Genomic DNA, 17,757 nt, shown 5'->3' with positions numbered 1-17,757 from the left:
AATTTGAATAGTTCTTTTAGATTGTCCACCTGTCTGAGGATGGAAAGTTGTACTGAATTTAAGGGAAGATCCCATTGCTGAATGTAAGCTATTCCAAAACTGGGATACAAAACCAGTGTCTCTACCTGATACAATGGTTTTAGGCACACCATGATACTTCACTATCTGATCAACATACAATTTGGCCAACCTTTCAGGTGTCAGGCCGGTTCTGATGGGTATGAAATGAGCTGTCTTTGTCAATCTGTCCACAATTACCCACGCGGAAACATTGCCTGAGGGAGTACGAGGTAGAGCCGACACAAAGTCCATTGTAATCTCCTCCCACTTCCATTCGGGAATAGGAAGTGGTTGCAATGTCCCTGGTGGTCTCTGATGTTCGGCTTTAATCACCTAACAAGTGAGGCACTGTGATACAAACTGAGCTATTTCTCTCTTCATGTTAATCCACTAGAAATTCCCTTTCAGGTCCTTATACATTTTTGTACCTCCAGGGTGTACAGAATAACGCGAACTGTGCGCTTCCTTCAAAATTTTATTTTTCAAAACCGAGTCATTCGGAACACAAATGCGGTTACCAAACATCAGAGTACCGTCATTGTGAGTTCGAAATTCAGATTCAGATCCTTCTTCTAACTTCTTTCTAATTTTACAAAATTCTGGGTCGGATTCCTGGGCTATTCTGATTCTTTCTTGCAATGTGGGCCGAACTTGGAGTGCTGCCATCAATACCCCAAAGTTTGGACCACGAACTTCTATCCCTAATCTTTGGAGGTCTTCCAAAATGTATTTTTGAGAAGTAATCAAAGCTGCCAAATTCACAGACGACTTCCGACTTAGAGCATCAGCTACCACATTAGCCTTCCCAGGGTGATAGCTTATGATCAAGTCATAGTCCTTCAATAGTTCTAGCCAACGCCTCTGTCTCATGTTCAATTCTTTCTGAGTAAAGATATACTTCAGACTCTTATGATCAGTGAAGATTTCACAAGGTTCTCCATACAGATAATGCCTCCAGATTTTCAAGGCAAACACCACCGCTGCCAATTCCAAATCATGAGTCGGATAATTCTCTTCATAAGGTTTCAACTGACGTGAAGCATACGCAATCACTTTGCCATTCTGCATCAACACACACCCTAAGCCTTTCTTTGAGGCATCACTGTAAATCACAAATTCCATTCCGCCAACAGGCAAGGTTAGGATGGGAGCAGAAACTAGCATCTTTTTTAATTCCTGAAAGCTCTTTTCACAATCTTCAGACCAAACAAATTTTGTCCATTTCCGTGTCAAACGGGTCAATGGGGCAGCCAAACGTGAAAAGTCCTGAACAAAACGACGGTAGTATCCCGCCAATCCCAGAAAGCTACGAATTTCAGGAACATTATTCGGCCTATTCCACAATGTTACTGCCTCAATCTTCTTTGGCTCTACTGAGACACCGTCTTTAGAGACCACATGACCCAAAAAGGAGATCGAGTCAAGCCAGAATTCACATTTCTTCAGTTTTCCATAAAGCTTCTCTTTTCTTAAGATTTCTAAAACAACTCTCAAATGATGCTCGTGGTCATACTGACTTCTAGAATATATCAGAATGTCGTCAATGAACACAACTACGAACTGGCCTAATAAAGGTTTGAATATCATGTTCATTAGATCCATAAAAGCTGCCGGGGCATTGGATAAACCAAATGGCATAACAAGAAACTCATAATGGCCATACCGAGTTCGGAAGGCCGTTTTCGGAATGTCTTCTGATTTGATTCTCAACTGATGATATCCCGATCGAAGATCGATCTTGGAAAATACACATGCCCCTTGCAATTGATCAAACAAATCATCTATCCGCGGAAGCGGATATTTATTCTTTATAGTAACCTTGTTCAATTCCCTGTAATCTATACATAATCTCATACTTCCATCTTTCTTCTTAACGAATAACACTGGTGCTCCCCATGGTGAAACACTAGGTCGCACAAAACCCTTCTCTAAGAGTTCTTCCAACTGCGTCTTCAATTCTTTCATTTCTAAGGGTGCCATACTATACGGGGCCTTAGAAATAGGCGTCATTCCAGGAGCGAGGTCAACAAAAAATTCAACTTCTCTATTCGGAGGCAGACCTGGAAGGTCTTTAGGAAACACATCTGGAAACTCCCTAACCACAGGGATATTCTCAATCTTCATTTCATTATCATTGACCTCGACTACTGAGGCCAAGAAAGCTTCACAACCTTGTCTTAGAAGTAGACAAGCTTGCATAGCAGACAAAACCATAGGAGTTGAGTGAGCTCCACTCCCTTCAAAACAAAACTTCTCTTCTCCCGGTATTTCAAAATTTACTACCTTCTTATAGCAATCTACTAAAGCATAATGAGTAGACAACCAGTCCACACCCAAAATCACATCGAAATCAGACATCTCTAGCAAGATAAGTTCTGCTAACAGTTCCCTATTTCCAATTATGACAGGACACATCTTACTAATTCGGTTAGTCAAAATTTCTTTTCCTATTTGGGTGCTAACACACAGATCATAATCAAGAGGTGCAGTAGGTAAACAGTGTAGTCTAGCAAAAGCAGATGAAACAAATGAGTGTGTCGCACCAGAATCAAATAATACATAACCATAAGAGGATGCTATAGGCAAAGTACCTGATACTACTGTGCCAACAGCCTGAGCGTCCTAATGAGTGAGAGCATAAGCTCGAGCTGGAACACGAGGTCTTTCATTCCTTTGCTGCCCTTGAGAATTAACAGGTGCAGCTCTACTCTGAATAGTCTGAGTCTGAACTGTCTAAGCTCGAACAGTTGGCATCCCCTGAACTGATTGGGCATCTCCTGCTGGATGAGGACACTTTGCAATTCTGTGGCCTATCTCGCCACATCGGAAACAAGCCCCAGTATTCCACCGACAAGTCTCAGTAGGGTGGTTCTTTCCACAACGTTCACATTTAGGGGCAACTGGTCTATTCGATGCTGACTTATTCTGATAGCCCCCACGATTTCCTTGCTTTCCTCTAGGCTCTTTGAAAGCAGGAGGTTTGGGCGCTTGCTGACTCTGGGCTGATCCCCTAGGAGCTTGTCCTTTATTTTCACCTTCTCTATTTCTTTTCTTCTGATTAGCTTGAGCATAGGCTCTAGCTTCCTGATGAACTGCTTCAAGTTTCTTTGCCCTTTCTACTAAATCTTCATAAGATTCAGGGGCCGTAGATCCGGCTATCCCCTTCTTTAGATACATTGCTAATCCAAATTCAAATTTATTTCTCTTGGCTTCTTCGTCAGGTACCAAAGAAGGAACGAAATGAGCTAGCCTATCAAATTCCGCCTCATAGTCATCCACAATCATATCTCCTTGCACCAACTGGGTAAATTCCTGATGCATGAGGTACAGAGTGCTGCGAGGAAAGAATCTCGCAAGAAACTCGGTACGAAACGTCGCCCAAGTGAAAGGTCCCCGATGGTGCTCATATTTTCTTTGGATTCCCTTCCACCAATGAAGGGCTCTCCCTTCTAACATATAGGTGGCATATTTCACCCTGTCTTCATTTCTATTACAATTTATTGCCTCAAAGGCCTTTTCAGCATTCTCCAACCAAGACTCGGCATCATCCGCCGCAGTCGATTTCTTAAATACTTTTGGTGAAAGTCTCATGAATTCAGAAATTCCAAATACTTGATGTGGCTGTCCTGCCACTGGTGGTACTTGAACTTGTGGTTGCTGCTGCTGAGGTTGCTGACATTGTTGATTTGCCAATCCAATCATGGCTCTCATGAAATTCCTCATTTCAGTTCTTTCTTGTTCAATATTATCTTGAGGCGGAGGTACCTCAAGATTCTCATTTTGTGCTTGATTTCCTTGAACTGGAGGATCCTGAACCACTTGTTCTTCTTGAACTCCTTGGTTCTGATTTTCCTGAATTTCTGGCTCTCCTTGAGCCACATTCTGATTTCCCTCTATAATGTTATTGAGGGCTCTAGTACGATTGGCTCGAGTTCCACGACCACCACGTCCTCCTCGAGTTGCCATAATCCTAAATCCAATCCAATAGAATGCTTGATCAGTAACTATATAGAATATAGCTACATACATACCAAACATTCCCATTTAGAGCCAATATCTATCCATCACATATTTCTCATGATTGTTACCTAATCACAATTTCGCATGCTTCCCAAGCGTCCCTAGGTGCATTTGAATTTATAATTAGGATCTAATCGTGCGACTGATTTATATGTTGTCAGGCGTCCCCGATACACACAAACCTATCAAGCGCTTCCTAATGGCTCCTTATTTAAATCCCCAATTGTCGCAGTCAAAATCTTTTGTTCAGATAATTCTAGCTAGGACCTAAAGCCTAAGGTTTGATACCACTTTCTGTCACGCCCCAACCCCACCCTGGGTGTAGGATGTGGCAGCGCCATACACCTGCAAGACAAGTCCCACAAATGTACAAGGCTACAAAGCAGTGTGGGACCCGATCCCGCGAGAAGGGCTAGGCGCAAGGCGCTACACTCTCTCTTGGTTTCTCGTACCCACGCGATTGGCGTGTGCTTTTTATTATTGATTTTAATTACCCAACCAAGCAGGCAGCAACCAAGCCATAGGGTGCAAACAAACGTGCAACCCAATACCAATAAGGGCAGGGTAAGCCGCCGAGCCTAGCAAGGTGTGATTTAATTCATCTTTTCCGTGAACTTGGGATCACTAAGGCAATCCGAATTCCACGCAAAAGAGAGTGACAGAGTCGCCACCTAGATGAGGGATCTATGACCCATAATTGACCAGAAATCAGACTCGTTACCTGGTTACGAGAATGGAAGGTATGGGGAGTTACCACCACATGTACTATTCCTGCCCGATAATCGATCTTCAATTTTGAAAGTTAACTCTTTTGAATTTTTTTAAATGGCTCATTTAACTCTATATTAATGTGCGAACTACGTGACATGCATCCTAAAATCTAACTTCAATGTAATTTCTAAATGTGTATCTTGATTTTCTTAATTTGTTTGAATTCAATCTAAGTAAAAGTTCTCCTAAAATTCTAATTTCATAGAAAGTCCTAAGTAATTTAATTACTTTTAATTTAAGGATTAATATACAAAATCCCACCACTTACGTGTGGAGCCGACTCGGGCTTGATATGCCACTCAAGTATCCAAGTTGCCTACGTATCCCAGGCTCACTGGAATCAGAGTCGATCGTAGTTTGGTGCACCTACACTAAGCTATTTATGCCTAACTTATCTAAGACACCGATCTAAACTGGTTTGACTATTTCAACAGTTTTAAGAGAAATTATTTAGTTCAAGTTGAATATTTTATTATCCTAAGACTTCATCTAAGATGATATATGATCATAGCTAAGTGCAAGACGTCCCCTTATACTAATGCGGGTTAACCTACATCTTAGGTAACTAGGCCCATCCTATGAAAAAGTGGGGTAACTAGATCTATGGCACAATTGCTATCTGTAGCAAACGGCCGTGATGAGGCTGGACTCCTAACTCTAGGACTCCCTAAAACCTGGAACACAACATGACGTAAGTGTTCCTAAAGGGGCCCTAAAGGTTCCTATGAAATTTTGAATCCAAAAGCTCTTAGGAATTTCGAGTTCTTTTTGGGTTTGTTGAGTCTTTTAAAGTTTTCTTGAAGCTTTCAGTTGTTTGGGAGTTTTTATATGTGTTTGGTGTCTTTTTTAGGTTGTTTATTTATAAGGCTTTAGTTTCACCTGCAACTTTTATTGGCCTTTTGGTTATGGCTTTTAACGGATTTAGATTAGTGGTTTTTAAATGGATAAATCTAAGATTTGTGATTTTTAGGTTGGATGTATTTTAAATTAATGTCTTTAAATTTTGGTTTAGAGAATGATATTAACACAACCATGTTTTGACAATTGCACAAATTCGACAAAACCTTAACCATTTAAAGATTTAGCAAATGCAGCCTACTAAAACTGTCATAACTCTTTAACCACTTAGCCAAATTTAACGAATAAATATGCGTTGGAAAGATATTTCAAAGGGCTTCAACGTTTTAGTTTACCATTTTCTGTGAATTTGTGGGTTAGTACTTCGAAATTGTGCTACAAGTAAAAAGGACAGCAACATTAAACTGGAAATGCCTAAAGGTGTGCTGCAACCATTTTGGCCATAACTTTTTAACCGCTTGTCCTCTGATCAAGCAAGAATACTCGTTGGAAACGGTGCAAAAATATCTACAACTTTGTAGTTGACCATTTCCCACGATTCTGCTGTTTAGGGGTTGAAACATCTATTTAAAGACAAGCAGCTAGCACTATAACTAGAATGATATTGGCACTATCATGTTTTGTCTTATTACTTTTTGCCTTTTAATGATTAATGGGCTGTGATTATTTCATTCTAATGAGCTGTTTGGGAATGGATTTTGGGTTCCAAGCGGGCTGTTTGGGAATTGATTTTGCTTTCCAAACAAGGTGCTTGGGACTGGATTTTACTTTCCAAACAGGGTGTATGAGACTGGCTTTTGCTTTCCAAACAGGGTGTTTGGGACTGGATTTTACTTTCCAAACAGGGTATTTGGGACAGGATTTTGCTTTCCAAACAGGGTGTTTGGGACTGGATTTTGCTTTCCAAACAGGATATTTGGGCTGCAAAGGTTGATTCTTGGGCTGCAAAAGTAGGTTCCAAAATTTAGTGGGCTGGAATTGCAAACGAAGTAGTTTTGACCTTTGATCTGGTTCGAATGGGTTTGGCATTGAAGCTGTTTTTATATTTTTTTTCTCTTTCGTATGTGGATTTGGAGTTATCAAAAAAATTGGATTTTACAGGTTAAACGAATTGAGTTTTCTGTGTTCCATGAATTGATTTTCGATTATTTAGAACAAATTGGGTTTCGTGTCAAGTTATATGTGATGTTTATGAATGGATTTTGTGATTTGAAAGGGCTGTTTGGGAGGATGTTAATTGACATGGGTTTCATTGTATTATTAAGTTGGCTTCAAAAGTGGATTTAGACCATTGAATCGGCTACAAAAATGAGTTTTGAAACATTCAGTGGGCTGCAAAAAAAAAAAGGGGTTAGTTTTGGAAAATCTAGGTTGCCTTGAAAAATTAATCAAAGTGGGTTTCGATATTGTTATATTAGTTTTGCCCGAAAATAAAAAATTCCTAGAGCTAAAGGATTAAAATTCCATCCTAAACGAATTTCCTAATAGTGTTTAATTAAGGTTTAACAATTTAAATCAATTTAAACATGCAAAACACATAAAAAAGAACATATTATAAATATCTAAATCACTCAAAGAATAATGAATAAAAGAGACCTAAACATGCAACCCTACAACACTAAAGATGTACCTTTTTAGAGAACTCGACCCAGCTAGAAGATATAAGAGATATTGGCTCAGACAAAGAGAATTTCAGCCTCCAAAGAACTCACTAAAAATTTAGATATTAAGCCTACACACCGGAGTTTTGTCCACCAAGCTTTGATCAGGTTAGAGAGAGGGCCGCTGATCGAATGACCAGGAATAATGAAAGTGCTCTCTCGGGAAAAGATCTGATCGGAGAGAGACAATAGAAGGGTCAGTACTTATGAGAAGATGATCTCTTGAAGAAAGTCGACGAGAGAAGATGTTGGGCGAAAGAGTATCCCCTCCTTTTTCTTTTTTTTTTATGCAAGAGAGAAAAAGCCTTCTTCCAAAAAACCCACGAAACAGAATGAGGACTTACCCCAAGCCAATCGTGAACAACTTACCTAGTGTAAAAGATAATTTCTCAATTCTAAAACACCTACTTGCCAAAATAACGTGAATTGCTTTTCTATAAAACTCCTCCCAAAATTGGTTTGCTTGCATTCAAAGAAAGAGAGTGATTGGACCAATATTTAGAAGGTGAAGATCGGTTGAAATTTTGTAGATGGAATGTGGCTAAAGTTTTTGGGATTGGGAAGAAAAGAATTAGCTTGTATGTAAGGATGAGAGATGAGAGGTCAATTTGCACCAATTGGGAAAGAGAAAGCCAACATGAGGAATGTATCTATTTTAGAGAGATGGAATTCCCAAAACCCAAAGATATGATATCTTTTCCCTCAAAGTTACCGACCATGGTTTTGTTTCATATAAACAATTTGATTTAGACACGCATGCTAGAATTAGAATGGAAGTGCAATTTTCTAATGACCTTAGATATTATCCAATGGTTAAAAAAAAATATTATTATTTTTTGTATCAAAGAAAGTCCCTTTTTTTTTATGAACATAGTGGGCCCCACCAAGTGAATTCGAACTCTCATTCTCCTTGAGTCCCTCTCTCACTCACAAGTCGGGATAAAAAAAAGATTTAAAACGGACCCCATTTCAATTGACCGAATCCCCTTTAAATTAGAAATTCTTTTCATGTTTTAAATAATAGTGGGTCCTACTCAAATGTGCCAAAATTTGATTAAAATTTTATGTTGGAATAAGCTCTTGAACATTAGGGGGCCGCAATATGATTTAGTAGTGCACCTCTAAATCCCCTCCATTGGATGATCTTGAACCGTTCAATTGGTTAATCACACCCCCTATATCCTCTTCATTAGATGATCCAAACCGTCCAACTTATGGCATATCGAGTGAGTGACTTAGATCATCATAATGTGGGCCCCATTCCTGCAAAATTTGATCTTTGAAAACCATAGTGAACTCTATAGATGACTCGAATGTTTCTTACATGGGCCAACTTGCTCGGTCCAAATCTAATCAAAATGCTCAATGCGGGCCCCACAAAAAACGGGTCCAAATTCTTTCTAGTTTAGATTCTTATGAATAACCCCTCTCAACACTTAGCAGGAAAATGCAAAACATGACGGAAATGACCGAAAAGATTTAAAAATGTAAGAGACTGACGCGGAAAGGAGAGACACTATAAAACCGATAGCAAAACACTGACTTCTTTGTTGATTAAAGAGGAGCAAAATGAGGGTGTCTACAAGCAGAAAACAGAAATAACCTGGCATTCATAATTAAAGTGTCACAGTCAAATTAATACGGACCCATCACAGTCAAATCAAAACTCATCTCTCCCCAAAGAGTCAAACCGGAAATAAGCAATAATATAATAAGGTCTTTACATCTTATTCAAAGTACTCACTTCCTAAAGAATCTGAAAATGAATAAACTAAACTAGTCTCTGAGCCAACGTCAAAATCCAGAACTAATCGTCCTGCTCCCCTTTAACCTCACAAGGATCAAAACCTGAGAATAATATATAACCACAGTCAGCTGAAAAGCTGAGTACATAATAAAGCACTACTCTAAGTACAGTCTAAACTTAACAGGGTTCAATAGGGTCAATTAACAAAGTCAAAACTGAATGTTAGATTCTTGACTGAACAGTGGGCACGAGGTAGATATAGTGTATATCAAATATGGTTCTGATTTAAAGGTGCAATAAAGCAAACTCAAAGTCTTAGTTCTGATCAATTCAAAGGTTTTCAGAGTTTAAATACACTTCGGAGTCATCGGCATGGTTCAGAAGACATGTTATTACTTATACACCGACAGTCCACGATGTTGGAACTAGTTCCTCAAAGTTCAGATACAAGTCGACAGGGCCAGCGTTTTATCCCACTGACGGGCCAGAAGTTCCAGTATACTACCCCCACGGTGGGTCGAGAGTTGCCAAATTTTTAACCCCAAATGGCAGGGTCCAGAAATTATCCAAGCCTCCACAGAAGTGTTCAAAAGTGTCCAAGGTTCTTATTCAAATAGTTCTAAGCATTCAGTCAGAACAGATATTCATAACAGTTATTTCTAAGGTTCAGAATAATAGTGGTAAAACACTAGATAGGCCAAACAGAAACAAACATACTAGACCAAAGCTAGTTCAGTAGTTCAAAGCTCTCAATACAGATTTCTAAAGTCAATATTATTCAAAAGGGAAAAAGGTTTTATAATACCCAAAGTAGTACGTTATTACGTATCTAAATGCCGTTCGTTCTTTCCTTAAATCTGATTATGTTTCAATGTTCCAATCTGACCAGGGCATAGACAACAAATAAGGGTGTTCTTAGAATTACCATTATCATGGAGTCTTCAAACAGTTCTGAATCTATTTTTATCATAAAGTACGTCTTCTGCCAATTCCATAGAGTACAAAAGCATTGAAAACGGATAAGAGATGAAGGAGTTATGATTTTTCAAAGTTTTATACATTTTCAGGGTTCGGAAGTCCGAAGGTTTCTTCGAAAGTCTGAAGGCCTCGGACCAATTCTACTGGCCTCCCTTCGGAAGTCCGAAGGTTTCTTCGGAAGTCCGAAGGTCACAGACCAATACTACTGGCCTCCCTTCAGAAGTCCGAAGGTCGCAGACTGGGTTTTTCGGAAAAATTCCAAATTCGTCCCGAAAACTTCAATACGCCATAACTTCTTCGATTTAGCTCTGATTCATGCGAGGTTGGATTCATTGGACTCGTATCGACGAGAGGAATCCATCTAATCAAATCTCATGCTCTGAGTTCAAACGCACGATTTATGAAAAAATGCTAAAGATTCTCATTCGGATCTCCATACTTCAAAATTCAGAATTTGGATTCTTAATAATCGACTTTGAGTTTGTTGGAATCGTAGAGTAATATCGAAACCAAGAAAACTCAAGATCAATCCGCAGGTTTCTTATTCCTAATCCATATTGATCAAAGTTCTTATTTCTTTTCTATTTTCAAACCCTAGATTTAGAGTTTCTAATTATCCAAAGCTTTCATAGTTCATAGATTTTACCTGGATTCGCGGCTTCGACTCTGAATTCGCGATCTCCTTGCTCTTCTTCTTCTCTTTCTCCAATTTCTCTTTCTAGGGCTGCACAACCGTTTAGGGTTTGTTTAGCCACAATAATCTATTTATAGGCTTTATTAGAAAGCCCTAATCAGAGTCAAACTTGAACGGACAAAAATGCCCCTCTTTTAAAGAGGGGGACAAAAATTTAAGTTGAGGTATTTTTGGGTATTTACAATAACACATTGTTTAACATAAGGTATAAACAGAAACTAAGAGCGAAATTTCAGGAAAGCTCACAGAAAATTATATTGCCATTATCATCATCATGAATATAAAGCACACCAAGTACCTGTTACTTCCACATTGTCATTCTAATCATCTTCTGAGTGAAATGTACAGTTCAGATTGTTCTAAATCCTTCCCCAAATATCGGTTTCTGTTTATCAAGTCTCAGATTTGGAGCCATACGAGACTAAATAGGTTGTATGTATTTCAGTCAACATGTTTTTGAATCTTCTAAAATAGCCAAAAATGCCAAAAACTTTCACTGCATCAGTCTCCAAAACTAAATTATGCTTTCATACATGTACCATATCAAAATCTGTTCTTAACTTCAACTTTAAATCTCAATTAGTAGAAATTAATCACCTTAGCATGCAAATTCAAATTATGGCCACTTAGCCTACTTTTTTTTTTTTAATGATTTCACTTAACCCACTTAAATGTTTAATACCTTGTTTATCATCTTGAGATTGGGACAAAGCATTTAACAATTTCTAACTCTCAATGTTTAATACCCCAACATTTAGTACTCCTGTCTCGTGTTTACTTAGCACGATTGTGATCGTTTTATTCTAAATTCGATATTTCATTTTACCACAAGAATTTCTTTTTCTTATTTTCATTTTATTGTAGAATTAGCTTTTTTCTCTTCATTACTATTCTTACGAGCGGCAACTTCTTAGACAACCGGCATTAGTCACAGTCATCAACTGACATTCAGCAGTCACTATCATCTATCAATTTTCATCACCAGCTTTGACAATATGCATTAATTTTAAAAAAATAATTATTTATACTTCTTAAATTAGTACAAATGCTGATTTCCAATCCACATATGTTTGACGGGACATTTTAAAATGTTGTATAACAGATATGATAAGATTTGGCCATTGTATCGTTAGTGTCTATCTTCTTGTGCTTATTACCTAAGTACCCTATATAAGCATTGTTTAGCGATGCTGGCAGATATTCAACTTTAGTGAAATCAGGTTCAACTTTAGTGAAATCAATCCCTTAACGGAACAATGGTGCATAGTTTTCATTCGCGTCATTTCGCATGTAGCCACTCCTATACAATGCACAACGAAGCCTCCAAAAATTGACGATACCTGCTTGATCTTCAGTTCCTTTCTTTACTCTAAACTTCTACTTCAGCTATTTTACTTTGTATGCTTTCTATTTTAAGACATAAGATAGCTACCTTTTGTTATTGGTTTGACATACCGTAATGAAAATGCAGTGATCATACGATCGTAACAGTATAAACACGGTGTGACTTTTACCTGCTGAATGTAGACAATTGCTTACTCATTTTTTCCTTGTTTAGTAAAATCGAGCATTGCAAACCATCGATCGGCCTATTCGGATCGTCTCACCATTAAGATATTCAAGCTATGGCCCACCCATGTCGTGGCACACGACACCTTGAACCCGAATCAGATCATACACAAGTGCTGGTTGTATAGTGTAGACCAGCCAACTCTTGAATAGAAATTTAAAAGAGATGCAGCTTCAGTTCCTTTAGAAATGGTAAGATCTTTGGCGCAAGAAGGGGTTGATCAGAGAGATGGTAGAATTAAGCTGTAACATCCTTTTTCTATTTTTTCCCCAAAAGTATTAGCCGTTCATGTGTATCATTCAACTAATAATACAGAATAGGATGATTAGAAGTATCTAATAAGAGGCCAAAATGATGACCATTTCTATGGCCACAATACAAATCCCTCCTACAGCAAGAAAAAAAATGGTAAAAAAGCATACTCCAATCCTTATTTTGTATATGGGAAATGGTTAATGCACCCCTTTTCATTGCTTGGGACACCCAGCTAGTATATCTACGACTGCAAAGAGGCTATTGTACTTCACATTTGAAGGAGTGAACGGACCTGATTGCCACATACAATGCAGCTGGGTCTCCCAATTGATGAAAAGGGGCGCATTTATCATTTCCCTTTGTCTATTTTATTGATGTACTACATATTGCCTCACCCCATACTTGCAATACATTCCATAATAAGATGAAAATCCCAAAAAGATCTCACCCTTAAAACATCAAGAAGCTAATAAAAGCCTCAAAGCTTCAAAGTTGAGTCCAACTCATAAGAACTTGCCTTCTCACAACCACTCTCTAAACTCTAAGAACCATCCCCACTTACATTGCAACGCAACCACTTCAGCTCTGAACATGTCATTGTCTCTTCTGATGAGTTATTGTTATCCCTGACACCTTCCCCGGGCACTTTGCCCCCTCCACCGAGCCCGAAATCATATTCTTTCGGGCCATTATCTCCAATGTCGGGCCTGAACATGTGTCCAGACCTGGTTCTGATTTCCTGTCTAATATTATGTGGGCCCTTTTTGAATCCGGAGCAGAAGTGTTGATATTTTTGTTAGTATTTTGAGAAACTCCATATTCCTCTATCAAAACTTCTTTTTCAAATCGCTGTGCATTTTCATGACTCCCTAAGGCATGCCAGCTCAAGAAGGTTTTAGAGCAACATGAGCATCCATAGATCAACTCTTCCTTTGGTTGAGGTCTGGCTCCTAATGTTAACCACCTCTCAGGGTGGTTCTCTGGTATTAAGAGGTTTGGCCCATAACGGTAAGGTCTGTATCGGTTTGAACCAGAGCTTGAACAGGGAGTTCCATGTTTCTTCATGATGAAGAAATGAAGGGACTAATGAGAAATGAGGAGACTGATAAGGAGATGGAGATGGTTTACATGGCCTTGGGTTTAGGGTGTTAATGGGTGTTTTAATTGTTTTATTAGTCTGGAATTTTAGTAGATATTGTTAGTGATTTTGCATTTTCAAAATCATGTATATTACATGTTTTAGTGTTTTGGAAAATGTTTTATCAAAAGCGTTTGGAAAAAATAAAATGTTTTCTTGGAAATATTTGCTTTTACAAAAGGATGTAGAAGTGTAGTTGAAAAGATAGTTCCACATCGGATGAGAGAAAAGAAAGAGAAGGGCTTATAAAGCACTACCTTTTCTAACTCTTGTTGATTGCACATTGGGTTGAACCCATGGTTGGACCCGCGGGACGGTGCAACGCACCGTTCGCACACGCGCACGCGCACGCGCGCGCGCGGCGTGGGCAATGGGCTATAGGGCGCATAGTGGCGCTTTATTGGCGCTTTTTTAGGCGCACTTTGCACTTAAAGTTTGGGGTGAAGCCAAACTTCCACTTTGCACTTAAAGCAGAAAGGAAGAATAGGACACTTACTGAAATGATTAATGCTATGCTTGTTAATTCTGGTTTAAATAAAAGTTTTTGGGGTGAAGCCTTACTTACAGCTTGTCACATTTTGAATAGGGTACCAAGTAAGAAATCTGATATAACCCCTTATGAATTGTGGAAGAAAAGGAAACCAAACTTAAGTTACCTTAAAGTTTGGGGTTGTAGATCTATAGTTAAAGTCCCTAAACCTAAGTTAAGGAAATTAGGTGAAAAGGGTATTGAGTGTATCTTTTTGGGATATGCTAGTCACAGTAAGGCCTATAGGTTCTTAGTTATAGAACCCAATGATTTTATAGATGTCAATACCATAATTGAATCTAGAGATGCCTTTTTCTATGAAAATAGGTTCACTGCAATTCCTAAAGAAATTGAACCTACAACTTCTGTAGATCATCCTTTAGAATCACAAACAGAAGTTGGTGAACCTAGTGTACAACCTAGTAAAATAAGAAGAAGTTCAAGAGATAGAAGGGATAGGAGTTTTGGCCCTGACTTTGTAACCTACCTGGTAGAAGGGACAAGGGAAAAACTCCAAGGTTCTGTCTTGTTAAACTTAAGCATAGAAAGTGACCCTCAAACCTATGGAGAAGCCATAAAGTCACAAGATGTTGCTTTTTGGAAAGAAGCAATTAATGACGAAATGGATTCTATCATGGGTAATAAAACTTGGTTTTTGGTTGATCTACCACCTGGGTCTAAACCTATAGGATGTAAATGGATCTTCAAGAAGAAGATCAATGTAGATGGGACCATAGAAAAGTTTAAGGCAAGGTTAGTTGCCAAAGGGTTTACTCAAAAACCCGGTATTGATTACTTTGACACATATGCACCTGTTGCTAGGATTTCTACCATTAGAGTGTTGATTGCCCTTGCTTCCATATACAAACTTCACATTCACCAGATGGATGTTAAAACCGCATTCTTAAATGGCGAACTTGATGAAGAAGTGTATATGGAACAACCTGAGGGATTTATTCTGCCAGGCCAAGAGCATAAAGTATGTAAGCTTATCAAATCTTTGTATGGGCTTAAGCAAGCCCCTAAACAATGGCATGAAAGATTTGATAAAGTCTTAGTGTCAAATGGTTATAAGATACATGAATCAGATAAATGTATATACAGTAAATTTAAGGGCAGCAAAGGTGTTGTTATTTGTTTATATGTTGATGACATGTTAATTTTTGGTACTGATATTGCAAGCATTCAAAGTACTAAATCATATCTTTCTCAAAACTTTGATATGAAAGATATGGGTGAAGCTGATGTGATTTTGGGTATTAGAATCATAAGACAGGACAATGGTCTTATTCTAACACAATCACATTATATTGAGAAAGTTCTGAAAAAGTTTAACCATTTTGAATGTTCACCCATTTCAACACCTTTTGACCCAAATATAAAGTTGTATCTTAATACTGGCAGGACTATCTCTCAACTAGGGTATGCTAGTGTAATTGGTAGTCTTATGTATGCTATGACTTGTACTAGGCCAGACATAGCATATGCTGTAGGTAAACCTACTAGTAATCCTAGTTTTTCTCATTGGAATGCAGTCTATAGAGTTTTAAAATATTTAAAGAAAACTATAGACTATGGTTTATGTTATAGTGGGTATCCAACTGTAATAGAAGGATACTCTGATGCTAGTTGGATAACTGAGCGTATAGACCATTTATCAACCAGTGGGTGGATTTTCACCCTTGGTGGGGGAGCAGTCTCCTGGGCCTCTAAGAAACAGACATGCATAACAACTTCAACTATGGAAGCAGAGTTTATAGCTCTGGCAGCATGCTGTAAAGAGGCGGAATGGCTTCGGAATTTGTTATTGGAAATTCCGTTATGGTCTAAACCAATGCCATCGATTTATGTCCATTGTGATAGTCAGGCCACACTATCAAGGGCATATAATCATGTTTATAATGGTAAGTCCAGACATATAGGACTTAGACATAGTGCTATAAGAGAGTTACTTACTAATGGAGTAGTAACTATTGATTTTGTGAGATCGAGCCAAAACTTGGCCGATCCATTCACTAAAGCTCTTGCAAGAGATCTGGTGTGTAAAACATCATTAGGGATGGGGTTAAAGCCATTAACCAATAGTCACCAATGATGGAACATCAACTCAACACTTGAATAAACATCAAGTCTTGAGTTCAATGAGTCCAAGTACATCATATGGAGTGATTGCAAGCACTATAATCTGTATTATTTGCCATCCCAAGGTAAAGTGCTTGGTACCTGTAATGTTTAAAAGGAGAAGGCTGGGTATTTAAACTCTTAATAGGCTTATAACATAGTGTTGGAGTGTTTTAGTTACAGGGGCACTCTTGATAAGCCTACCTATGTGAGTGTGGAAGTGGTGCCGCTTCCTATGAGACCTGGCTAGTCTCTAGAGCGCTCATGAAACCAAGATATAGACACAAGGCCAGTACATGTGTCGGTTTTAGAAATTGCCCAAAGAGGTGAAATCTCGTGTGTGAGACGTATCCGGTTAACCAAATAGAATAGCTAGTTCAAAGATACGTCTACTATGCAATTCTGGTTAACTTTGATATGTCCTCACTAAGTGAAGGTTCAAATCGAGAGATACCTTCATCTATGCATAAGATTTCCAAGCCTGATGAGAAAATTTTCTTTGATTTTGAAAATGGTGGGGGATTGTTAGTGATTTTGCATTTTCAAAATCATGTATATTACATGTTTTAGTGTTTTGGAAAATGTTTTATCAAAAGCGTTTGGGAAAAAGAAAATGTTTTCTTGGAAATATTTGCTTTTACAAAAGGATGTAGAAGTGTAGTTGAAAAGATAGTTCCACATCGGATGAGAGAAAAGAAAGAGAAGGGCTTATAAAGCACTACCTTTTCTAACTCTTGTTGATTGCACATTGGGTTGAACCCATGGTTGGACCCGCGGGACGGTGCAACGCACCGTTCGCACACGCGCGCGCGCGGCGTGGGCAATGGGCTATAGGGCGCATAGTGGCGCTTTATTGGCGCTTTTTTAGGCGCACTTTGCACTTCGCACGTACGCAACGTCGCGAGGAGCGATTGGAGCCTTTAATTTTTCCAGATTTGATCTGCACCGTTGGATCAAGATGAAGGTGGACCGGTCAAATGGTTCGCAGGCCCATCAAGCCGAATGGTTCAGTTGGGTTGGGCTTCGGTTCGGGCCTAACGGTCGGCCCAACGGGCCCATGACTCCAACGGTCAAAGGGTGTGATCAAATGGGTTGTGTCCCTTCCCCCAACGGTCATGTGCCAAGGGGGTGCGATCCACACCATAGATGGTTGATCTAACGATGACTGGGTTGGAGAGAGGATTTACTCAAACCAACAGTCACCTCTAGAATCGATCAGGACCATTCAATATCAATGGGTGCGATCTAACGGTCAGATTTCAAACATTCTGGAAAGGTGCCCTGTAGAGGTGTTTTTCACACTGAAAAGACACCAGATGGTCTATAAAAAATGTGCAAACTTCTTATTTCAAATA

The sequence above is a fragment of the Tasmannia lanceolata genome, unplaced genomic scaffold (genome assembly GCF_043159265.1).
Source record: "Tasmannia lanceolata isolate RefF3 unplaced genomic scaffold, GAP_Taslan_0.1 ptg000015l, whole genome shotgun sequence".
In the NCBI taxonomy this organism is placed as follows: Eukaryota; Viridiplantae; Streptophyta; class Magnoliopsida; order Canellales; family Winteraceae; genus Tasmannia; species Tasmannia lanceolata.
This window is presented reverse-complemented; position numbering follows the sequence as displayed.